The following is a 26,449-nucleotide window of genomic DNA, read 5'->3' as shown; positions in this document are numbered from 1 at the left end:
TGCTATTTATCTGTGAGGGGCCTTGAAGCAGGAGGATAGCCATTCTTTATTGGTAAGAGTACTAGCCTGCACAGGCTTACACTGACCAGTATAGATTAATGGTCTGACACATTAGAAGGTAGTTTCATGTGACATATTCCTACATGCACCACAGTCATTTGACCAGAGACCCCTGGGTCTACTAAACTACACTGGCTCTCAAGGCCCTTGTGACATCACCACAATTCACACTGTTCACTGAAGTAAATAAAAGCAGGAAATTACTGATGTGGTTGCAACTGTGGATTCCCTCCCCCTCCCCAGAAGCTACTGCAGTCAGTTCTTTTCAGACAACCCATTAACCCTATTTCTTCCAACGTGAGATTCTAGTGCCAAACTTCAGCCCCCCAGCCAAATTCTGCATGCACAAGATGAAGTTTAATGGCCCTCTAGCTCTGAGCTCACAGTGCTGAAGGTGCCTTCGCACATATTGCTGGGAGAAAGGAGTTGGGAGCCCTTGGAAATTACAGCTCAATCATTCTTAAACACCACTGCTATTTGTTGTAGTCATGTGACTGGCAAGGTCCCCTGAAGCCAAGCTGTTTTCCATTTAGAGACAGAAAACAAGGCTAGTGGCTCTGCAGTTGGGTTCAGGTATTTCCCAAGCTCTTTATAGGAGGTGTAATAGAACAGCTCTTAATCTATGATCCTCAGGCACTGGCAATTTACAACACCAAGCGTCCTGTTTGGAAAGCAGGGAGCAGCAGGATCCATGATCTCATCCAGAAGCCGACAGAGATGCTGCTTTCCACACAGAAGAGTGGGGAGGAGAATAAAGAAAAGTAGGGCTAGAAAGAATGAGAGGCCCAGCTAGTGCTCACACATCAGATTCCAAAATATCCAAATATTCTTAATACCCCAATAGTCTCTATATTATGGTTACCAAGCTCCCTGGTAAAGCCCCTGCCATAGATTGCCGGTGTAAGAAAAATTAAGAAAAACAAAAGCCTCATGTTTCTACCAGAGGTTCATCCAGGAAGTCACAAAAAGTAGCTCTTAGAATTTCCAGGAACTCTGTGGTTTTACCATACAGCTTCTTGTGATTCCTAGAACTACCCTTTGTAACTTCCTACGTGAACTTTTGGTGAGTACATGAGGCTTTGTTTTGTTTTCCAAGCCAAGATGCTGCACTTCTCTAACAACACTCTCAACCGCATATACTCCATAGTCGGATCGCAGCATGCCACAAGGGAGGGAACAGGAGAGACTAGGAACTATGTTGTTTATCACAAGTTGGAGTTGTGGTCAGTCTCATCTCCCTGGAGCATACATAGGAGCCAGTATAAATCAGTTACTGTGGCACACTTGGACATGCAAGACTAGGGTTCAAGTCAGCACTCAGCTATCATATTCATTGGGTAACTTTGGGCCTGCAGGTCTCTCAGTTTAACCTCCTTCCCTGGGCTGCTGAGAGGATGACATGGAGGAGAGCACAAGTTGAATGTATGTCATCCTGAGCACACCGGAGGAAGGGGGAGATAAAATTATTGTCAAATAGCTGAAGTGCTAGCCATACTTTGTCTGGCAAAAACCAGGGTTCAAATCACCACTCTCCCATGAAATCCAAAGGGTGACTTTGGGTCAGTCTCTTTCCACCCCCAGTCTAACCTATTTACAATGTTATTACAATGATAAAAGGAATGAGAAAGAAGGAATTCTAGGTGCTGGAATTTTAGGAAGGCTGGAATACAAAGGTGACGGAGTGATGTGTGCATGGAGACAGATGGGCAAATGAGCAAAAAACCTCCCATTTTGCCAGCAAAGAGCTTAATGGTTTTCTGTGTACATTTACTTTATATCTTACATATATAAGGACTACACAACTTTTCCAATGGTATCTGTTGCAGGACCCAGCAATGAGCTGGATCCAAAGACAAAGCTCAAAAGTTACAAATGCTTTTGTTTATTTCTTGCACATTCAAAATGTTGCCCCAAATCTTCCTGATGGCACCCTGCCCCCTCCCCCCCAATACATATTTCTTAGTTAAGGACAGGAGTGTCTGTCTGTTAGAGCCATCCTCACAACTCAGTAGCAGCAACCTCGGGTTGTGCCATGGGTCGCTATAGCCAATCAGGGCTGCCTGACAAGTATGACAGAGACGATTTCAAACGGTTCACCCTCACTGCTTCGGCTCCCCCTTTTCAATCCTCTTTCTCCCTTGTGCCAATTAAATCTGTGATTCTTTATTTCCATGCCATTTTCCAGCTCCTTGCTCAGAATTTTCCTGTAAAACATATGCCTTTTTCAACATGGTTTAGGCCTCAATAAATCACAGTTATATGGATAAATAAGGTAGAGCGTATATACAAGTACAATATAAATTGCACATTAAATTTGTACAACATGGAACAAACAAATCTACAAACATGACAGCCAAATGCGGAAGGCTGGGACCGTCAAGTCGCACAATAAAAAGAAATCAAACCAGAAATATTTGATCCTCACAACTGTACGATAGCATATGCAAATAAGCACGAGTCATTAAAAATGTAATGGGTACACCAGCACAGTCCTGACTATTCTGCCAGATATAACTATTTCTTGCGCCCTGAGGCAAATTCATACCAGCAGCTTACGTGATAGAGCTTACTCATTCCTCCCAGATAAAATGCAGTTCTAACGCAATTGTTTGTTGGGGGGGACTTGCTGTGTCGAGTCTATTATCGTGGATTGTTCTCTCATATCACATCTGATTACTGACCTCCCACCCGCACTTGTTAGCTGATGATCTGATCCGATATGCCATGATACACGGACCCACAACAGCAGCTTCACACCAAGAGATTGCAAGTGTGCTTCCAGTTTATCACCCGAAAAATCATTCCAACACTAACTCCCAGAAGAGGAGGGGAACAAAATAATCTTTCCAAGGTCATCACCGCGTCACCAGGTTAAATACAGGACTGTTCATCTTCCAGAATTCAGAATGTGAAGAATTTGGCATGGGATTCAAGTTGTGTTGAAGTTTTGTTCTTGGAAAGCAAAACTATTTTGAACCTGATTGTTCAGTATCTCTAAAGCCTTTCTGCACAGAGAAAGGTTCATAATGGCTGAATTCCCACTGAAAATTTAATTTAGATGCAACCACATTTCAAAAGAATTGGCAGCTTTTCATCCAGGTTCCAACATCATCACTGCAGCATGTTTCTAGTGAAGACATCTAGCTCCGACCCAGCGGGGAGGGGGGTGCCTGCTGTCAGGGGTGCAATTGTAAAGCTAGCAGCACCAAAATTTCAGAGTATCTTTAGGAGACCCTCCTGATGATACCACCCAGGTTTGGTGAAGTTTGGTTCATGGGGGCCAAAGTTATGGAACTTCAAATGTGTAGCCCTCATCTCCTATCAACTCCCATTGGAGTGGTTTTTTTTTAAAAAAAAGGTGCATATACAAGCAGGTCCAGGAAAAACCCATGATAAGGGAGGGGAGGAGTGCCAGAAACGGGACTGATCTGTGTTCCACAGTTCGGCTGTGAGGAGATCTTGAGGGAACCTGGATATTTTGGCTAATTATCCCAGGATTAATCGCCGGTGAGGAAATCACCGCAGTCAAAGTGAAGAGCTTACCAAGGATTTCAACAGAATACTTGGGGAAACCTCGGGGTTCCCATATACTAGTGGTGGCGAACCTTTGGCACTCCAGATGTTATGGACTACAATTCCCATCAGCCCCTGCCAGTATGGGGCTGATGGGAATTGTAGTCTATAACATCTGGAGTGCCGAAGGTTCGCCACCACGGCCATATACTGAGTCAGAATATCGTTACATCACGGTGAATATTGTCTACTAAGACTGGCAGAGGATCTCCAAGATCTTTTGCAGAGGTTTTTTTCCTGGTCTTCCTTTCTTTTCGTAAAGCACAGATGCCCTGGATCAAACCTGAGATCATCTGTAGGCCAAGCAGATCCTCTACCACTGAGCCACTACTCAGCCCCACACACTGTTTGGTTGCTACTGCCCAATCTCATTAGGGTTGCCAGCAACCAGAAGGAGACTTACCAGGTGGGCAAAGGCTTTGCTGGCAATGTAATGACATTTCTCAGTGATGCACTGATATCACCCTCTGTGTGCCAAGAAGTGATGTCAGTGTGTCGCCAGGGAGTTTTACCCAAATGCTAGAGTTCCCTGGTAGCACACTGATGCCACTTCTGGGTATTTTAGGGGTGATGTCAGCACATCAGGACACTCTCCATTGCCCTGGTTTTTGCCACTATTTTTCCTCCTGTTGCCCAGCTGAGCAGTGGAATCCTGTGCCACTAGTGGGCACCCCAGAAAGTTTAATCCCTACCCTCACCCCATACTTGTACAGCAGCTACCCCAGTCAGGAGCTGGAGGAAATAACTTTTCTTATTTAGTGCTACTCCTCCTTTCTTTAAACAATAGTGTGGCAAGTGATGAGTGCCTTCAAGGATGGTCTTAGTGACCCTGGATCCCTGGGCAGAAGTCCAGAATGGGGGATACAGAATCTCTGCCACCTCCCCATCTAGGACATCTCAGGCTCAAGCAAGGCTGGCAAGTGAGTGCATGAGGTGGTCACTGCCAGAGTCCCAGAGGGGCCACTCACATTCATGTGGAAGGTGGCCACCAAGACAGCCATCTGCTGCTGAAGTCCTGGAAGTAGATGATATCCAAGCCAGCCAACCTCTGCCTGAGCCCATGAAAAGGTGGGTGATTGCATGTGGTGGCCAGCTGCTGGCAGAGCGCTGAAGGGAGCCAGCAACAACTGAGTTGATGAGCAATTGCCCAAGCCCCAGGAGAGGTGGGTATCAGCCAGCTGCTCCTTTCCCCATTTGTGAAGGGGGCAGGGATGTGGGAGGACAGGGTCTAAGCCAGGATGACTTGTGGCTAAGACTGACTGGCTCTACATGTCCTTTATGGTTTTGTAGCCGTTTGTGAGATACCTTCCTCCACCAGCTGGGAGGTTTTCTGGCAACAAACCACCAGAAATATTGTCTGGACTCTTGCAAGAGGGAAGCATCTTGGGAGAATTTAGGAACTGGCACGCACTGTTCGCTTTGCTGTTCTCTGGAGAAACAAGGAGACAAGCAAGATGATCTTCTTTGGCTCTCGGATGGAGTGGCAGTTGCGTAGGCAGCCAGAAGACAGGCGGCAAATGGGCAACCCTGGTGGGTGGGGTGGACATTTGCCACCCCTCCAAAAAAAAAAAGTCTGCCGCCTGAAGCGACAGCCTGAAGCCATCTCATTAGAGAGCCTGCCCTGGAGGCATACAATTGTGTCTCCAGCACTGAAAGCAGTGGAAGTTAAATTTAGTGCGTGAGAAATTTTGCACAATTTTCTCCCATATAACTATTCCTGGCACTGGCATCCCTGTTTTGCAGATGGGTGATTGATGATGCTGGGGAGAGAAGTGGCATGGTATGGACCGATCCGGACAGATCTTGGAAGCTAAGCAGGGTTTGTACTTGGATGACAGACAGCCGAGGAGGAGTCTGCAGAGGACGTCAATAGCAAACCACTTCTGCTTTTCACTTGCTTTGAAGGCCCCTTGCTGAGAACGTGGTAAGCTGGTAAAGACATAACAATGCTTATGTACATATGCAGTGGATTCTGAGAACCAGCAATTTGCCTTGGTCAAACCAGAACATTTTCATCCATTCATTCTATATGCCACCCTTCCCTTCATTGGCTCCGGGTGGCTTCTAAATACAATACAGTACCAATTTGAAAATAAAATCTACATCTAAATATCAGACATTTCTAAAACCAGGTGGGCCAATTAAATTTCAGTAGAAACCAGAATACAGGAGGGAAGTAAAAGGTGGGAAAAAAGAGAGGGAGGCCAAGATGGTAAAAACCATAGCTATCTTAACCATATGCCTGGTGGAACTGTGTCAGTGTGTGCTCAATGTCTGGGTTTCTGAGTCTTCCTTCATTCCTTCGTACTCCCTTCACTTGCACCAGTAGATAATGGAGGCATCTCTGGCTTTCTCCGCGAAGGGAGGGATAACCACTTGGCTCCATATCTTTCCCTGACCCTTGGGAAAGGACTTTCACTTTCACTTTCCTTCTCTCTTTTCTTTTACATAGTTGGGGGCAGGGGAGGGAATGGACACCAGAGATAATAAAGTTATGGGCATTTGGGGAGTGCTTTAGAACTGGCTGTGCAAAAGCCAGGGGTTCAGTATTTGTTTCAATAAAAGCTGCTGCGTGATAAATCCCAGAGTCCGTCCTTAAATTAATCCTAGACCTGACAAATAGATCTGCTTTACAGGTCCTGCAGGGTCAAGGTCTCACTCAACAGTGCATTCCACCTGGTTAGGGTCAAGGCCGAAAAGGCCCAGGTTGAGGCAAGCTGGGCAAATCTGGGCCAGGAATGATCAACAGATTTTCATTTAATGACAGTTGCAAACTTCAAGGAATGTATCAAGAGAATATGGCTGATTAAGAATGTGAACTTCACTCTCCCAAGTACACAGCCAGGGCACTACTAGACTGCCCTTTGGCACACTCAAAGTTCACCAATCCTTTCCTTTCCTTTTTGTGGGATAGTTTTACCTCCCCAAACATTAGCATCACAAATTTCAGGACTTTCATGGGCCAAAGTAAATACACAATATTTATATCAATAAAACATTCACAAGTGACCACTGCCCGCTGCTTCAACAGAGCATACAAACAATTGGTTTAATTGTGCATCACTTTCCCGCTTCTATTGGTTAAAATTACTGTTTTACAGTTGCACAACATATGATTTATGGAGCCTTTGATTTGCATCCATGTTCACATGGATTATTTAGCCATGTCAGCAGCAGGAGCAGCAGCAGCAGTAGTAGAAATAGTAGTCGTAGTAGAGGAGGAGGAGGAATATGGATTTATACCCCATCTTTCCTTCCTGTAAGGAGACACAAAGGGGCTTACAAACTCATTTCCCTCCCTATCCCCACAACAGACACTTTATGAGGTAGGTGGGGCTGAGAGAGTTCCAAGAGAGCTGTGACTGGTCTAAGGTCACCCAGCAGGCTTCATGCATAGGAACAGGGAAACAAATCTGGTTCACCAGATAAGAGTCCGCCACTCAAGTGATGGAGTGGAGAATCAAACCTGGTTCTCCAGATTAGAGTCCACCTGTTCTTTTTACCAGTGCACCATGCTGGCTATTAGAAATTCACATATATTACCTATCTGGTTTTATCTGCATATTATTCTGCATTTAAATGCACAAATACCAGGTTTAATTGTGCATTTCTTTTCACTCAATACCATTTCTGAATCATTGTTGTCTCTGATGCTTATGGCAGCATAATTTCACACAGCTCGCACAAGGTCACTGTTTTGTTTTGTCTTTTTATGAATCCAGCCATCTGGTTTGCAAAACTGTTGATTGTTTGAGACCACAATCCACAACAGCAAATATGGGATCTTTCACTTCAGGAGGGGAAAACAGCAAGCGTTTGTGGCGTTCCTGCTTGAAAAGCGAGCTCGAAGTTCCTTAGGCGGTTTTGCATTATTTGTAATTGCCAAGGTCTTGCAGGATTCCAGAAACAGAAGATACACAGCCTTGCTTTCTTCACCCACATCCTAATAATAAAGCAATGGCTGACATTTGAAAGAAGAAAGAAGTTAAGGCATTCTTTAAAAAGGCCAAGCATGGTAATGTGGAACAAGACAAACTAACCCCTCCTGTCTCCATGGAAATGACACTGTGGATAATTCTTCCTTAGTCGAAAAAGATCTACAAAAACCACATTCCCTGCCAATCAGTCGTAGTGGGCAATACTGGATACCTGATGTTCCAAAGCAAAGGCCTTGGTACGCTTCCCCTTCACAACGCCTACCATTAGACAAAAGGGGTTTGGGAGAACTGCTCCAAAATCCAGCTGTCATCTATTCCATTCTATGCCTGGTTTAACAACTGACAAATACCACCAGTTATTTCTTTCTTCCCCCCTCCCCCTGCCCTGCCACCTCACACACACCTCTTCCTTTGCAATATCTAGTTCGACTGACATTTTGATATTCCCCCATGAGATTCCACCTCACATAATGAATTTCCCCTTTCCCCTCCTAGTCGCTGCTGCTTCGCTTCCCCTCGGTCTTAACTCTACCGTCTCTCTGAGTGAACCCCATACAAGATGAATTGTCCTGAGACTCTCCGCACATCTTTCTTTACACTTCACCTCTCTCTAGCAAGGATGAGAAATAGGCCTTTCCCTCATCCATCATAAGTCAGCATGACAAGACTGTTTTTCCTGGGCACATCTGTGCTGTATCATTCCCGCTCGTTTCCCTGCTTCAGCAAGCAGCCTCGCTTTCTGGGGATGTTCCGGGATCTTTTTAAAGGGCTTAGGTTGTATCAAGGATTCAGACAGGCACGCATGGACCGGTGCACACATATTTTCCTCAGACTCTTTTTCGTTCCACATTATCACAGCCTGGGGCTCATATTAGCCGGACACATAATATTCCACAGATCACAAAGTTTTTGCTATATTCTCAAGTTCCATTTTACCAGGAGGGCCACCATTTCTTTCTGGAGTGAAGTCAAGTCACAATCAACTTATGGGAAACCCAGAAAGGAGCCTTTAAGGCAGGTGAGAAGAATGAGAAGAAGAAGTGGTTGGCCAATGCCTTCCTCTACAGAGTCTTCCTCAGTTGTGTCACATGCAAGTACTGACCCTGCTCAACTTCTGAGATCTAACAAGCTCGGGCTATACCATGCCACCTTCTTTCCTCCTCCTTAGTAAGTCTTGACCAAATTATTATGCTAAGTACTGTGCAGTAGAGGTCTCTAACCCAGATCAAGGCCCCCAGGTTTGCTGTGAAGCCCTATCTGTTCTGTTACAAGCCCCTCCCCACTATTTTAACTACTTCTCTTTGCAAGAGCTGGCTACTAGTACACATGCAAATAGAACAAAGGTGTCTACTTCTTGCATCTTTTAACATTCATGGGTGTTGTTTTTACATATAAGTCGCCACAAATAGGACTCTGGAGATCAGGTTGCCAACCTCCTGATAGGGCCTGGAGATCTCCAAGATTACAACTGATATCCAAACTCTAGGTTCTACCTGGAAGCTACAGAATATGCTGTGGGTAGGTGCACCTGTAGAGATATGTAATAACAACTGCACCAATGGCTCAAACCTCAATTGTAATGTATTATCCTTAATAAATATTTAAACATTCATTTACAAAATCAACATCAAACTTTCAGACAGAGGCAGCAACGTATAAACCTCTCCTTTAAAAATAGCAACCATTAAAGTGTTGTAGAACTAAAAGACCCCTGGGTCACAAGGGCTTCATTTGCTGTTGCTTTTGTAAATTAATGGTTGAATGATACACAGAGACTGTTATCTGGATATTTAGTATGAATAGTACGTTATAATTGAGTTTTGAGCCATTGGTGCAGATATTATTACATATCTCCACCTAGAATTTGGCAACTTTACCTCTAAGAAGCTTCCCTTATTTTTACTATATTGCTGTAAATCGTGGATCCTCCACCCATACTTCTCTTGGCCTGGTACCTTTTCGGAGTATCCCTTACCCTTGAGGTCTCTCAGCTGATTCAACCCCTTTCTGAAATCAGACCTTAGCTCAAGACTTGCTGACCATTCCATTTGCCCAACTCTACATGAAGAGAGAGCCGTTCAGCCAATCAGTGCTAGATATTTTCCTGCCACTGTGACTGCAAAAATCAGTTAGCAATATCTGAAAGGAAGGAATACACACATAACTTTAATCCCCTTGAAACTCGGGGCATGCAATGTCTCCCCTAACAGAAGAGTTCTCCACAAATGAAGGCACAAGTGAGATAGGAATATGGTAAAAAGCTCCTTCATATTTCACAGGTTTCAAGAATCACTGCACATATTAGAGTATTCTCAGTGGCAGCCAGGAATGTATCGTGCATGTAGAATGCAAGCTCCATTTTCCAGTACCATTATATCCCTTTCCCATCCCCACTAATCACCCTGTCTCCCTCTCAGTTCAGCTTCACTAAGAGATATAAAATCCCTTCATTGGACTCTGGGCTTATTTATGATGGTAAAAAGGACTTGCGACAAAGTCAAGGCCACACTAGCCTGGACATGAAACCATGCAAATCAAAACAGAAACAAGTATGCTCCCACAAAGTCCAGGAACCAGGCAGTTCTAAGTTGAAGAATATAAATATTCAACTGACAAGTCAAAAGGACGGGGAAGTATAGCAGGAATGGCACGCTTTGCTTAAATAATAAATTTGACACCAGAACTTTGCGATTTATTTGGGGTTGTTCCCTATGTGATATCTCAGAGGATTTCCAAGAGATCAAGCAAGACCGACAAAATGTCTCTGAAGAGTTTTGCCCATTTTGAATTCCCACTCTGCAGTGGAAGCTCGCTGGCTGATCTTGAGCCAGTCATATATGTGGGGATAAAGTACCAATTGCTTTAGGTTCTCACTGGGCTGAAAGGCACAGTGTAAATGACGGGAATGAAATAAAACACCCTAAGTTGTTTATCAGTTCTGCCAGAAGTGAAATTCCAGTTTTGTTTCTGAATTTCTGAAAATCCTGAAGAGAAAGGCAGAGGTTAAAAAATTCCAGTGAGGCTAGACATATTTTTTTAGAGAATACTACATGAATATAATGTAACCTATTGTGAGAGACAGCATGTTGTATGGTTAAGAGCAGGTAGACTCTGATCTGGAGAACCCAGTTTGATTCCCCACACCTCCACATAAGCGATAGACTCTTATCAGGTGAACCAGGTCCTGCACATGAAGCTTGCTGGGTGACCTTGGTTTAGTCACAGTTCTCTCCTTTCAGCCCCACCTACTTCACAAGGTGTCTGTTGTAGGGAGACAAAGTGAAAAAGTGTATAAGATGCTTTGAGATTCCTCATGGTTGAGAAAAGCAGGTAAAAATCCAAACTCTTCTTCTCTTCTAAAGCCTCCTCATGTATGTCATTGGTTAGCCTGCTGAGACATCCTCAGACAAAGAGGAAATATAGGCAGAAGTCAGAGTGAGAACACACAAGAAACAGCAGGCAGAAGTCAGTGTGGGGCATGAAAAGCAGCCACAGGCAGAGGTAGACTCACTTTGTCTGCAGCCTTCCAGCTTGGGAGGCCAGGAGTACCTGAGGCCCAGCTCCAGTCAGAGTTGCCAGAGGGCTCAGCAAAGCTGCTGGAGCATAGCAGAAGATGGCTCCAATTAGAAATACAAGATAGACGGTGGAGTGCCCGGCTACAAGCCCAGCGAAGATCACTCACTGACAGCAGTAATGAGGCCAAACAGGACTGATTTACACCCAATGGCTTGGAAGGCCACAACGGTCTAATGGGTAACTGCCGGCTCTGATTTTCCAGCAAAGATCAGGGTGTATTTAACCAGTCAACGAGAGGGGACAATTGTGGGAGCAACTTGCTGCAACCACTCTGTGTATCAGCTGTGAGGACTTCCTGTATTCTGGTCTCCTGTTCTCCTGACTTCTGGACCAAACAGGACTCTGGACTTGGATTGCTCCCTCTTGTAGCGACGCCTTGGACTTTGCCAGAATGACTGGACTGATTTACTGACTATGCTTCCTGCCTCTGTCTTAAAAGAAGGTCTTGCACTCCCATCAAACTCCATCTTCGTGGGCAGCACAGCAATGAAACTGCTTTATGCTGTCAGAACATCGATCCATCTATTGTCTGTTCTGAGTGACAGCAGCTCTCCAGGGTCTCTGGTAGACTCACACTAGGATGCAGGCCTCCCACTATGGTGGGAAGCCTCCTGCTGCTCCAAGTGGCAATGGGGAAAGAATAAACATCCTTCCAGACTTTTTGTTGGTATGTCACTGTACAACCTTAAATTCCTAGAGCAAATAGGTAGGTTGCTGGAAACTCTACATGGTAGAAACCCAGAATTGACATAGTGACATTGGTTACATCATATGTGCTCCCAAACCTCCTGATGGCTGCGAGGCTTGGCCATCCTAATAAATGCCCAACATCCACTAAGATGTTTTAATTTTAGGTGCTAGAGGTATGTGTGTGCGTCTTCAAGTCACAAATGACTTGAAGACGCACACACAAATGACTTGTGGTGGCAACTCCACAGGTTTCACAGGTGGGTTGCCATTACCTGCCTCTGCATGGACTGAGAGAATTCTGAAAGAACTGTGACTGGCCACAAGTAGAGCCATTTATTAGACTTTTCAGATCCCCAAGCTTTTTGTGGAAAGCTTTGTCAAGTGATCTAATAACATCCTTCGAATTGCATTCAATTACATCCTTTAAATTACAATTACATCCTTCGAATTACATACACACATACAATTACATTCATATTATGTCAATTAAAATTAGCCTACAAAATATTAATTGATTTTATTTTTTAAAAAATTAAAATTACCTCTAAAACTATGTTTAAAATAATTTAAGAGAATGGCATAGGGAACCTTACATATTCTCCAGTGTGATACAAAAAATTGGACAGTTTATATAAACTGAAAAAAGATAAAAGAATGGGAAGAAAACATTAATAAGGGTCATAGAATCATAGAGCTGCAAGAGACTACAAGGGCCATCAAGTCCAATCCCCTGCCATGCAGGAACACACAATCAAAGCATTCCCGGCATATGTTCATCCAGCCTCTGTTTAAAAACCTCCAAAGAAGGAGACTCCACCACTCTCCAAGGCAGGGAATTCCACTGTCAAATAGCCTTGACAGTCAGAAAGTTCTTCCTAATGTTTTGGTGGAATCACTTTTCCTGCACCATGAATCCATTACTCCATATTAGATCATGTGGAATACCTTACACAGAAACTTCTCTAGCTCCCACCTCGGACCAGTGGATAAATTGGGTAGAGCTCAGTTTATTTTATAATCAGGTGTGACACACGTAGTCCAGATACCCTTTTAACCCTTAAAGAACTGAATGTCTCAACAATCCTTAGTTCCTAAGATGAGACCAGACATAAGGTCTTGGTGAGAAAAAAATTGTGGAGGAAAAGGACCTCAGTTTGGGATAGTGCTACGAAATTCTTCAAAGAACAAATCTCTGTAGTCTGGACCCCTGCTGTAATTCCTGGAGATCTCCAGGACTTGCCTGGAACATGGCAACCAGGCTTTCCAACTTCAGGTTCAGAGATACCTGGAGTTTTGAGGGTTCAGCCAGGACAGGTGGGATTTAGGTAGGGGAGGGACCTTGGTCGGGTATAATGCCATATGCAGTCCACCTTCCAAAGCAGCCATTTTATCCAGAAGTGGAATAACGTTTCCCCTAAAGTAATAAATAAGTGATCTCTGTCACCTGGAGAGCAGTTATAATTCTGGGAGATCACCGTCTTCCCCCAGGAGGCTGGCAATCCCAGGGGGAGATGGTACTTGACGTCTCAGACTATAAGGCTGAACAAATACAGCACCCGGTATTCCCAGGTGGAATCCCATCCAAGTACTAACCAGGCCCGACCCTGCTTAGCTTCCAAGACCAGATGAGATCAGACTCGTTCAGGGTGGTATGACCGTAGGCACCGAACAAGTACACTTTGAAAACCTGAATTTAGTAGTTCTTCCTAATAACCCCCAGCAGAGAACAGAAGTTCTTGGAGGTACATTGGAAGGTTGTTTAGAGAAGGTGAGGATTTAAGCCCCAGTCTGGCTGCAAGGAAAGCCCACACTGCCGAACGGGGAGGCCTGCTCCAGCCCTGAGCTCTTCTTCCATTCCCCAGAGAAGCGGTTCTGCTATGAAGATAACATTTAAGTATGTTTGCTTCAAAACTGGCAGCATGAGCTTTTGCAGGCCTGCCAAGCAAGATTGATTCCCTAAATAAGTTATAAATCGCTCAAAATTTCCCTTGGCATATGAGGAAAAATAAAGGGGTGTGTGTGGGGGGCGGGGGGATGACGAATTTTTCCATTAGGGTTTCTGTATCAGGAGAACATTGTCATTTAGCTGCTTATTTGTTTATCATGTTTCTTAAATAGCATGTTGGGTTATTTTTTTTCATAGACCACTCACCAAGAAATGATCCCCCCCCCCACTCCCACTCCCATGACTGATCCTCCACTTCGCTGCCGGCTTTTACTTCTTTGACCGATCTCTCTTTGCATTTACGTTCAGCTCTCCCACCGGCAATGGAGAAAGACTGTTAAGAGTGTGTTGTTGAGCAATTATGCCAGAGCTCTTGGGATCAGTTCTCACTTTTGGCAATTAAATCTCCACGATTGGAGATGAGATTGTACCAGACATGGATTGATGAAAATGCAGTATTTTAAAAAATGAGAGGGCGTAGGACGCTCTCGCACAAATGCTCAAGATCTGAATAAAGAGCGAGAAAGGAATTTGCTTTCAGGATTGCAGGGGAGGGCCAGCAATAGCATCTGATTTTGGAGTACCCCTTGGGTGGATGACCTATGGCAGTGGTGGATTAACCTTTGACACTCCAGATGTTATGGACTACAATTCCCACCAGCCCCTGCCAATTGGCCATGCTGGCAGGGGCTGATGGGAATTGTAGTCCATAACATCTGGAGTGCCAAAGGTTCGCCACCACGGACCTATGGGATCCTAACCTGAAGACAGACAGCCCATTCATTTGAGGTGTAGTGGTTAAGAACAGGTGGATTCTAATCTGGAGAACTGGATTTGATTCCCCACTCCTCCACCCGAGTGGATGAGGTTTATCTGGTGAACCAGATGTGTTTCCACATTCCTACATTTCTGCTGGTGACCTTGGACTAGTCACAGTTCTTCAGAACTCTCTCAGCTCCACCTACCTCACAAGGTGTCTGTTGTGGGGAGAGGAAGGGAAAGGAGCTTATAAGCCACCTTGAGTCTCCTTACAGGAGAAAAAGGTGGGGTATAAATCCAAACTACTCCTACTCTTTTTCTTCATCCTCTTCCTTCTGTCCAAAGAGCAGGGTTGCCAACCTCCTGGTGGGGTCTGGACAGCTCCCAGAATCACAAACTGATCTCCAGATCAGAGAAATATGTCCCCTTTCTGAAAATTGTTGCTTTAGAGGGTGGACTCTATTGTTTTAGATTGTGTAGATATTCCTTTCACTCCCTCCACAACCCACCCTTTCCAGCACCCTTCCAGGTATTTTTCAACCTAGCACTGACAGCCCTAACAGAGGAAGAGGATGATAGTAGGTGCCCCTTCACTTTTGTGACTACTGACTCACTAGAACAAGGTAGGAAAGCAGGCAATAACTGCAGAGAACAGCTGGAGCAAGTAGCACAATGAGCTGGCATTGGAGCTAATAATAATAACAATATTAATAATAAGCCATCAAATCACAATTTATTTATGGGTACCCCATTGTGTGGTTTTCAAGGAAGAGATTGGCAGATGTCTTCCTTTGCAGAGCAACCCTGGGCTTTCTCAGTGGTCTCCCATCCAAGTTCTAACCATCACTGACCCTGCTTAGCTTCTAAACTCTGACAAACTCAGGCTGTACTTTTTTCAACATAAAGATGAGAAGAGATCTGAGAATTCATCTGACATTTCCTGGACCATCTTTGTTCTAGAATGCTCTGTTTGGGTCCCAGCACCAAATTCTTCCATTAGGGTTTCGGTATCAGGAGAACCTGAGTGTAGCAGGTGAATGAGGTTATGTAGGTATACAAAATTTGTCCCATTAATTCCTTGAGCTCACTCTCCTTGCAGGATCTGGCCTCCTGCAAAGAGATTTGTATGTGCAGATAGGGTAGGTATGCTGCCATAGGAGGTGGTGGTGGCCACTAACCTGGATAGCTTAAAAGGGGATTGGGCAGATTTTTGGAGGAGAAGTCAATCTATGGCTACCAATCTTGATCCTCCTTGATCTGAGATTGCAAATGCCTTAGCAGGCCAGGTGCTCAGGAGCAGCAGCAGCAGAAGGCCATTGCTTTCACATCCTGCATATGAGCTCCCAAAGGCATCTGGTGGGCCACTGCTGGACTAGGAGGTCTGATCAGAGTGCTGGACTAGGAGGCTCTTTCTTACGTTCTTCTGTTCTTAGAGAGGCTGGGAGACAGCCAGAATGGTCCATACTATGTTCTGAAGTAACTGAGGGGAGGGGGAATTTGCCTGTCATTCATGACAATCTGCCTATTTTAATATCCTGGACAAAATTTGGAAAGATAAACCAATGTATTAGAGGAAACCTAATGCATTGGTTCCCCTTTGGAAACGAGGCCAAATAAATCAAACTCAACTGAGGAATTGACATTTTGCAAAGGAGAGAGACAACAATTTGAGTGATGAGTCACATTTTAATCCAGTTGAAAGTAGAACTCCAGGACTCCACCCTGGATGTGTGGCATGGATGTATTGTGCCAGTTGCTGCCAAATCCCCACATGTACATGCAGGGTTGCAAGTTCCAAGGCAAGGGTGGGGAACTCCTGCTCCCACATTTACTCATCCTCCTTTTGGGTGAAAAATACAGGGTCTGGATTATGTCATTTCCAGCTGCATAACCTGAAATGATGTCATTGTCCTGCTGGCTACTCTAGCAATCATTTAAACTGTGTTTTACCACAGAGTTTCAACAGAATTCTAGAGTGTCCAACACTGCAGTGACATCATTCTGGCTACCCGATTAGAAACGATGCCATCCCATTACCAAACACTGTTCTACCTCTTCCCTCCCCACAAACAGACCCAAAAGCATCCTGGGTCTGTCTGCGGAGAGCAAAGGAACTTGAGCTGAGAAAGAACATTCCCTCTTTTCCTTCTATCATTACTTGTCTCCTAGCTGTCTGCACAGCCCATATGAATGCAGGACATGTTTCTCACAATTAGCCAATCAACCTCTACCTCCTTTATCACTGCTATAATTGCGAATCTCATTTTCCTCTCTCACAGGCCAGTGACGGAGAGATGGCAGGGCTCAGATAGTGAGGTGACAAACGGCCAACCGATGGGAGTAAAGAGAAAGAGATGGAGTGCTCCGAGAAAGGGAGAGAAGTCAGGCGGCTGAGTTGGAACCTGTAGAGCTAATTGAGCTGTTCTCCTACCCACCCACTCTTCCAGTCGTCCCCAACAGAAAAAACAGGGTTATATTAATGAGCAGAATTAATGACTGTTTCCTGGTGTCATATCTATGTCCCACTGCTCGGAACTACAAAATGGAGACTTGGTGTGGGAGTGTATAAATTGTGTTCAGTCCATCTCTCTAGTACATTTTATTCCACCCTTTCTTCCAAAAGATCAGGATAGCATACAACGGTCATTCCTTTCCTTATGCTATTTTCACAACTGCCCTGTGAAGAAAGTTAGGCTGCAAAAATGATGGACTCACGATCATGCGATGAGATCCGTGGCAGTGTGGGGGTCCCTTTCATTTAGATTTAGGCCCCTGTAAGAGGATTGGCCTACAGTACTCATTATCCACTAGACTGGTTTATTTCCACAATGATAAACCGGTTGCAAATGAGTGCCATAACACAAGGATAGTGTAACAGCCCATGATGCAGGTTTGGATAACATTCTCATGTCCTTTCATTAAGTGACAGTATGTACTCCCTACTCTATGCAATGCTGGTGGCTGGTGGCAGGGAATATTTAAGAATGTGCATTATAATATCAGGATATGCACAAGCAGTCCTAGACATTACAACAGGGAGAAAGGGAATCAAACCCATAAATGGTATTTTAGGCTTTGCAGCATGTTTAATGTAGTGCATTGCAATTCCATGCAAAGGCTTGATTTAAATCATACCAGCTTTTCTGTTTGATCTCTTCTCATAGCCCTTCTCTCTGCAGCCATCGTCCCATGCAACTTTTGACTTAGTGGGTTCCACAGTCCTCAGTGTAGAATTTTCAGTGACCAAAGGGTTTCCCCTTTTCCCACTTTCACCAATGGACAAGCTCATAGGATACAGCTCATCCAGCAAGGTGTAGTGGTTAAGAGTAGGTTGATTCTAATATGGAGAACAGGGTTTGATTCCCCATTCCTCTACCTGAGTGGTGGAGGCTTATCTGGTGAACCAGATGTGTTTCTGCACTCCTACATTCCTGCTGGGTGACCTTGGGCTAGTCACAGTTCATTCAGAATTCTCTCAGCCCCACCTACTCACAAGGGGTCTGTTGTGGGCAGAGGAAGGGAAAGCAGCTTGTAAGCCACCTTGAGTCTCTTTACAGGAGAGAAAGGTGGGGTATAAGTCCAAACTCTCCTTTGTCTAAGAAGTTGTATGCCAGTGAGTAGCCCTGTTGATCTTAGGACTTACCTAACTTTGATGGGTATCCCTAGATTTACCCCAGGGATACACTTCCATTTAAAAACTTCATCATGGGATCCTGATTCTGGGTGAGAACATTGTAGTGCAGCAGGGAAAGAGGGGATCCTGCCTCCCCCACAGCTGTCTTTCCTCCTTGAAACAGCATGGAGAAGCATGTGGGCAAATAATGCCCACTGGCTCTTTTCAGAAAGTAAAACACACTGCATTAACCCTGACCAGAATCTACTTCCTGAGGTAAAGTTTAAAAGAGTTTCTGATTGGAAACTCACTTTTTAAAACAGAGGTGGATCCCAGAAGCATCATGTCTGGATGGGCCCCGAGTAGGATTGCCAGGTACCCCTTAGCAAATGACAGAGGACAGGGAACGGGGATGGGTGGGGAGTTACTAGCTACAAAGAGAACACACAATTGATGCATTTGCCATCACTTCTAGAAGTGACATCATCATGTTAGCAACAATTGAAGGGACACTCTGGTATTTGGGCAAATTCTGTGGTAGAAGCCATTTTTATCAGAGTTTTGCTCAAATACCAGAGCATCCCTGCTACTGTTGACAACATGATGATGTCACTTCTGGAAGTGACTTTGATACCAGGCTCCCTTTGCAGCAAGTAAGTCCCCCGCTGACTGGCTGAACAGCACTGGTGTTGGGTTCATTGCAACCCTATTCCCAAATCATTAAAAGCTGGGTTTTGATTTCTGTAGGGAAAGAGCACAGGTTATCTGGATCTGATCTGTTGGACTAACCACTGCAGGAACTGCTATCCATAGCAGTCTGTGTCCGAGAGACATTCAACCGTAAAGAACAGCAGAAGGCAGTGATTCCAAACGCAGCTTTTGCAGGATTGTCAGCCAATACCACCCTGGTGAAGTAAGGTCCCCTAAATCGTTTTTCAAATTCTGCTTCTGGAAAGGCATTCAAGTTGCCACCAGTTAGGCTCCTCAGAAGACGCATGGACCTTGGACTTCTCCAGACTGTTCGTCTCATCAGAGTTACTGTTTTGGATAATGAGCAAGCAGGAGAATTGATTTGAAGCTTAATGAATAATCAGCTGCCATCAATAATTGTAATCACTAATCTGGTGCAATTAGAGGCAATTATAATAAATGCAATTTCCTCTCGAGCTGCTAACGAACTACAGAAATATGAATTGACTTAGAGGCTGGCTGGTTATGATTTATGTGGCTGGTTGCTCAAAGATCCTATTATCATGGTGAAAGCTGTTAAGGGTTTACCTTGGTGAGTTGCCCCCCTCCCATAGCAGTAGGCATGGCATTGAATGAAAACTCCTAGTAACCTTGAATAAAGATCTTAATATCTTCTACACCAGTACTTCAAATTTAATGTCCCTTCAGGTTCAGCTCAAATATTTTTGTTTCAAGACTGGATTCTTTTCACATGAAACAAACCCCAACTCTCTATTTTTGTGTAATTCTGTTTTCTGTATCCATTCTCTCCCATTTGTCGAAATATAGGCTTTAAAAATGTGTTAGTTTGGCATACAAATAACAAATAACATCAATTCTATAGCAGAAGTGGCATCACGCCACAGATGATATTCTAGGATTCGAACAAAACTTTATAGTTTTACCATAGAATTGTGTCTGAATCCTAGAACATCACACTGGTGACATGATGTCACTTCCAGGTATTTGACGGAATTAAACATTGCTCCATCAGTGCACATTCATCCACCCCCTGACTCTACCCCCTCCTTCTCCAGCCACAGTCTGACAGTTCTTCAACCCTAGACACGTATACATCCCTACAGTATCATCAAAATTACTGCAAATGCTGCCCTCTAGAGCTGTAATTCTACAATTCTACACTACTCTGTTCCAGGACCATGGTCCTCATCATCACAAGCACATGGTCTACTAGTGGATGGCCCCCTCCTAAGCCCTTTCAGCTTGAGGCTTAGGAGGAGGCTGTCAGCCAATACAGTGCGTGTCCTCATCCTAAACTCTGGGCCAAAGTGACTTATGATGCCAACAAAGAATTACGTCAGAATTTCCAGGAATGCCCATGGTGTAGCCTTCAGGCTTATGCCATGGGTCCATTTTGGGCTATGGAGGGCTTTCAGGTGACTGGGGAGTTTCAGGAGTTTGCTGTCTCCCCACACCACCTGGAAGCCCTCAGGAGGTGGTACAGTGGTGCCATCTCCAGCCACCTGAGCCCTGTGGATTGGGCTGCTAAGGTTACATAGATCTGAAAGTTGCATAAAATGAGCTCCCAGGTATTACTCATTTTGAAAAGTGGTGTTTTGTTTGTTTTAAACCTTCTCATTAATTCGAGACAAGGTGATTCACATAAATTTGGTGTAAGACCAAGATGTTCTGCCTGGCTGCTAGAGGTTTGATTTCAGCTGGCTGCCCCATCCACATACCTAGAATCCATCTAGGTGTTGCTTCTGGCTTTCTATAAAAGCTAAACATGCCACCATCCCCTCTGCCCCCACTGCCAGCAATATTAGTACTCTTTGAAGGGATGCCATATCGAAGAAGTAGCAAGCTTGTTTTCTGCTGCCTCAGAGACTAGGACACGGAGTAAGGGATTCAAGGTGCAGGGAAAAGATTCCACCTAAACATTAGAAAACTTTCTGACAGTCAAGGCTGTTCGACAGTGGAATTCACTGCGTTGGAGAGTGGTGGAGTCTCCTTCTTGGGAAGTTTTGAAATAGAGGCTGGAGGAACATGTTTGGAATGCTTTGATTGTGTGGCAGGGGGGTTGGACTTGATGGCCCTTGGGGTCTCTTCCTACTCTATGATTCTATGACCCAGTGCATCCATTCAGCCTCCCCCCCCCCCCCAATCAGTGAACAATGTTATAAGACAATCCAATGCGGCTGGATGGGTGGAATTAGCACATGCCATCTAGGAGTTTTTTTAGAGTTACATTATATTTATATTTTAATGTGATGTTACTTTCTGTATTTATATATTTAGGATTTTAATATATGCTATATGTAGTTAGCCACTATGAACCTTACCACTGCAGGGGTGGGAGTGGAATGGAAATCAAATAAATAATAAATATTGTATATAACAGCAATAACAGTTTTAAAATTCACTAGATACAATTATGTATCAAAATCCAATGTTATCAAACATCCACATGTAAGTGATATAAGGAACAATATAAGCAACAACCTTGACTAAGAATTAATCAAAAGCATTTGACGTTGTAGCAGTGCAAAGAGAGATAACAACTAAAAAATATTACAGTAAATATATAAGATTATGTAAACAACCAAAAATATGCTCACTGAAATGGAAGCATTTAAAAACAGTAACAAAGCTGAGCAGATAGTTTTTCTCCAGCCAATTGCCTTCAACACATAAGATGGTCATGAATGAAAACAATCCCCCGATTAGATAAAATATTGTTGCTAATGACTTGCAGCTGTTACATGCAACAGCTTTCTAAATAATTATCTGAAAGAAACCTTACTAAAAAAAGATAGCTAATTATTTATAAAAACACTGACCATTCCAGTTTGTCACTAAAACCTCTAGGACACGTTGTATCAAGAGAATAAATCCAAAACGCCTCCATTCTTAGAAGGGCCTCTTCTATTTATATGCCTTTGAAGTGTTTAGATGAAACCTCCTCAATAACAAAGAACCGAATCAGAAACTGAATGAGATTTGTCTTTTGAATGTTCTGTCAAAGGAGTCTCACAGATACCTCTATGAATTTTATCCTTATGTTCAATAATTCTGTTTCTCAACTGTCCAGAGGCCTGACATGTATAACAGATTACAAGGGTAATTGATAACATAGATAATGTTGGGAAACATTCTTATGTTTAAGATTGGTAGCTGCACTGGTGGGAAACAACATCAGAATGAAGCTAGTCTGGTACTAAAATAACCACTATGTAACATTGCTAGACCTCTGCTAGGAGCAGGAGAGCCTCCACATTGGGGTCCCTCTCCCCAGCACTGGCTGGCAACAGGACTTATCAATGAGACATCAAAGTCACTTCTACCACTCACCAGAAGTGACATCATCATATCATTGATGATGTAGGGACACTCTAGTATTTGGGCAAAATCTCTATGGTAAAAATGGCTTCTGCCATAGATTTTTGCCCCCAAAATCAAAGCATTCCCACACTGACAGCAACATGATGATGACATCACTCTCACTGATTGATGGAAGTAATGTCAATGTCTTTCTGGTGTCAGAGGCATTGTGCACAAACAACAAGAAGTGGGAGCTATTTTTTGTTGTTGCTACATTTGGTTGTTATGCTTGTATCTTTACAGGGACTCCACCTCAACACCTAGACACCACAGTGACAACACCTAGACCCCCTTACAGTGGTGCAAGGTCAATGAACCCCTCAGAGGCAACCAAGGGAGGACAAGTCCCAGTCTCAAACCAGGATCATGGCTATGATCCCTCCCTGTCCTTCCCATATACCCGTAGTGGCGAACCTATGGCATGCTGGCAGGGGCTGATGGGAATTGTAGTTCGTGAACATCTGGAGTGCCATAGGTTCACAACCACTGCATATACCTACTCTATGTATTGGTTTAACAACCTTGCCTGTTGCTAGCATAAGCAAGCCATGATTGAGTTGCTCAAGAGCCAGTTACCATCAGTAACCTGTACTAAAAAAGGGAGTGGAGTGTTTATTATCTTGCAGATGAGCAATTCATAAATTCAATTCATATTGGGTGCCTCTTGTCTTCATTCAGGGAAATATGCTGCTGATCAGCACTTAACAGTTGAAGTCTCCAGTGCTGAAAATTGGGGAGGTGCAGAACATTCTAACCCAAACAGAATGGCTCAGGATAGCCTGATCTTGTCAGTTCTTGGAAACTAAGCAAGTGTCAGGATGTGTTCTCCAGCCATCAAAGAGATGGGTTTGGGTGAGAGGACTCACACCTGGCCATGGGAAGGGGGGTACGGTCTTCAGCTTCTAATATGTTAATAGATCTTTTCCTTTTCTTTTATTTTCCTTTTATGTTACCAACTGTAGACAACTTGGAACAATCCTGGTGCCTTCCCAGCAGGAGGGGGTGGCAGGTGGCTGAGTACTATTGCAGTGCTGGCCTTGAGATGCTCAACTCCCAGATATTTCTCTTTCCGTTGTATTCTCACATTCCCTGGGAATCAGGAAGGGGGATTTATGATGGGAACTCTAGTGGTCTGACAGAACTGGCTTTCTGAAAAGTAGAGTACTAGCTGTTATCAATAAAGACTTCTGATTCAGCACCAAGAGTCTGCTTATTGACTTAAGATCTGACAGCAGGGTTGGCCCTGGTTTGTATTTGGATGGGACACCACCAAGAAAGTCCAGAGTCACTACTTAGAGGCAGGCCATGGCAAACTTCCTCTGTTCAACTCTCACCTTAGGAATTTCATGGGGTCAACTGCAACAAAATGACATTTTCCACCACCACAGAATATCCTCTGTCTTTACACCCTTCAAACAACTATAAACCCCATGGGTCCTCTGACTGAGTACCAAAATGGCTTTGAAACAGGTCTTAATTTATGGTGTAGATGTGTTCCATGAGTAACCCAGCCTCATATCAACCTTTTTCTAGGATTTCCTCGGCTGAGGATTTGAAAACTGAGAACACCTGCATGCAAAAACAGAAAAACAAACATGCACAGATTCCTCGGCAATTACCCGGCAGCTTCCTAAAGAGACACAAATAGCTTACGGTGCCTCTTTTTTTTAAAAAAAAAACTTGCATCCATTCCAGCTTAGGGCTTCTAACTGCAAAACATTCCCCCACCCCCTGGCGGCTCAAAGCAAGTAATAAATATGGAAATCCAAGGGCCAGGGAGGGGGGAAACCAGTGAGTCTCTTGCCAGCTAAGTACACAGCCGCCTCAGATGGCAATGAGAAAGTTTCTCCCTTCGCTGCATTCTCATGAATTCCTTATGGCATCCATGTTATTGCCAGCCCATCAAAGCGACAGGTGTCTTTCTTCCTTTGACACTAGAGCCGGCTGTTTATGGGCTATCAGGCAGGCAGTCTCCCAATGCCTGCTCCCCTGCCAGCAACCCCAATTGAGGTGCTACCATTCTCTTTACCAAAGCGGCTGAAAAGCCAATGTAAATTCATTACCAGTAAAATCAATGTGGAATACAGATTCAATTGATTGAGCAGAGAGAAACAGGGTCTGCAGGGGATGTGGGGAGGGGGGGGGCGTGAGGGGGATGAATCACAAACACGATGCTCCCTGCCGCTGGATGTCTCCGAATTCTCCATTAAGGAGGCCTCAGGTTTCCACTGCTGCATATGCAATGCCAATCATTAGCAGATGAGTTTCAAATCTTTTTTTCAATATGGGTGTCCTTTTTGGGTTGGCGACGGGGAGAGCAGAACTTCAGGGATTTTGCTCTAAGATCCCCATTAGTGCTGAACGCACATCCAGCAAGCCTGAAGTTAAGTAAAACGGGATTATTCGGAAAAGAAGATCACCATGAAGGTGGCAAATGAGGCCAGAAATCTATCTTGATGATCAGCCTCTCTAATGGCATCCAGCATTACAATCATTTGGAGGAAAATGGCTTGAATCATCCGCCTGACGGTGAAGCGGAAGGACGGTGCTAACAGGGAGGGAGACTGGATATCACCGGCATCTCAGGCTTACAGGTAGCGTGGAACTGACTGGCAAAGTTGCCAGCAAGGGCTTGCATGTTGCCTTTTTGAGCAAGAGCAATTCATTAACTATTTGATTTATTTGAACGCATATACACTCATCCAGTTGGGGTGAGTTTGCTGCTTACTTTTTGTAAGGGGCACTGGTCACACCTGAACAAAGAGGTGGGATGACTCCTGCCAGCAATCCCCAGATCAGACTGGCTTCCTAGAGAAAGTATCTGCTCGAGTCGCTCAGCGTATTATTTCATTTATTCTTTCTCTGGGCCCCTTTAACCTCCACTGCATGCAGAATCCACGCAGCTGGCGTTCTTGAAGGGGAAAAAAAAGCAGCAACAGACAGAAAGCTATTGATTCTTCACAACATTCACACAGGCTACCAAATCAAAATGTCTGCCATCAACCAAATGATCCATAGGAAGGAGAGCAGGATTGGTTCCACATGGGGATGTAGGAAAAGCCACTCCTGCTGTGCAAGCAGCAACCAGCAGGGCAGAGGCACACAGGGAAAATATTCCTATGCTTCTCCCTATCCTCCTCATCATATCCACAATCCCTTCTCCCCCTGCCTGCCGAAAGTTGAGCAACAACTCAATTGTCAAAGGGAAAAAAAGGACCATGGAAAGGATAAAAGAAGAGGAGGAGTGATAGAGCCATTTTGAAGGTGCCACTGAGTTCCACCTCCCTCCAAAATGGATGAGAATAGAGCTGTTACACACGTCTTTGCATGCTGTTGGTATGCTGGAACAAGGGAGGTTTTCCTTTGCTCCAGCTTAAGGGGAAAGCCCCAGGAGCCACACCAACCATGCTTGGAAAGATCAGTGTCATCCAAATAAAACAGGGGGCATGATGAATTCCATTTGAGGGGAAAACCCATGTGCAAAGAGCCCAAATGGTAACAGCTCTGAACTGGATGGAAAGGCAGACTTGCCTCAAGCAGGTAGGCAAGTATTTCCTTCCTTCCTTCTCTCATACAGGTAGACTTACAAGACCTTTCTTCCTTGCATGTGACAACTTTGTCCTTGTTGGGAACACAGGCCTTTTATGCATGCCCTACTGATCCCATGGCTGTTTGTCTCCCGGTGGGATTTTCCCTTGGTTTCCTGTTCTCACCCTACATCCACAGTTGAGGTAATCAGCAATTTTCCATACAGCTGAGGGATTGGTGGCTAAGAGAAAAATCTCAAGAAGCTCCGGTTGCAAGACCAGATGAGGAGAGGTGAATGAGGGTGTGGCAGAAGAAAACCTGCCCTCTTTTTTCCCCTACTGGCTTTGGTCTAGACCAGGGGTATCCAACTCTGGCCCTCCAGATATTCATGGACTATGATTCCCATCAGCCCCTGCAAACGTTATGCTAGTATTATGATGGCAGGAGCTGATGGGAATCATAGACTAATAACATCTGGGGGGCCAGAGTTAGACACCCCTGGTCTAGACCATTAAAGCAAACAGAAAAAAGCAGCCTTTCTGATGGTTCTGAAGAGTGGAAAGTGCTACATAAGAACATAAGAACAAGCCAGCTGGATCAGACCAGAGTCCATCTAGTCCAGCTCTCTGCTACTTGCATTGGCCCACCAGGTGCCTTTGGGAGCTCACATGCTTGATGTGAAAGCAATGGCCTTCT

General features: G+C 44.4%; 1 protein-coding gene and 1 pseudogene across 1 annotated transcript in view; both read right to left on the bottom strand.

Annotated features, from left to right (window-relative positions):
• Positions 1-26,449, bottom strand: part of NTM (neurotrimin) — an 879,909-nt gene that overhangs the window by 663,512 nt on the left and 189,948 nt on the right. The gene's annotated exons all lie outside the window — the stretch shown is intronic.
• On the bottom strand, positions 13,382-13,500 carry LOC125442311 (annotated as a pseudogene).

Source organism: Sphaerodactylus townsendi, linkage group LG12 (assembly GCF_021028975.2).
Source record: "Sphaerodactylus townsendi isolate TG3544 linkage group LG12, MPM_Stown_v2.3, whole genome shotgun sequence".
Taxonomy (NCBI): Eukaryota; Metazoa; Chordata; class Lepidosauria; order Squamata; family Sphaerodactylidae; genus Sphaerodactylus; species Sphaerodactylus townsendi.
The sequence above is the reverse complement of the archived record's forward strand: the minus strand, read 5'-3'. Positions and strand labels throughout refer to the sequence as shown.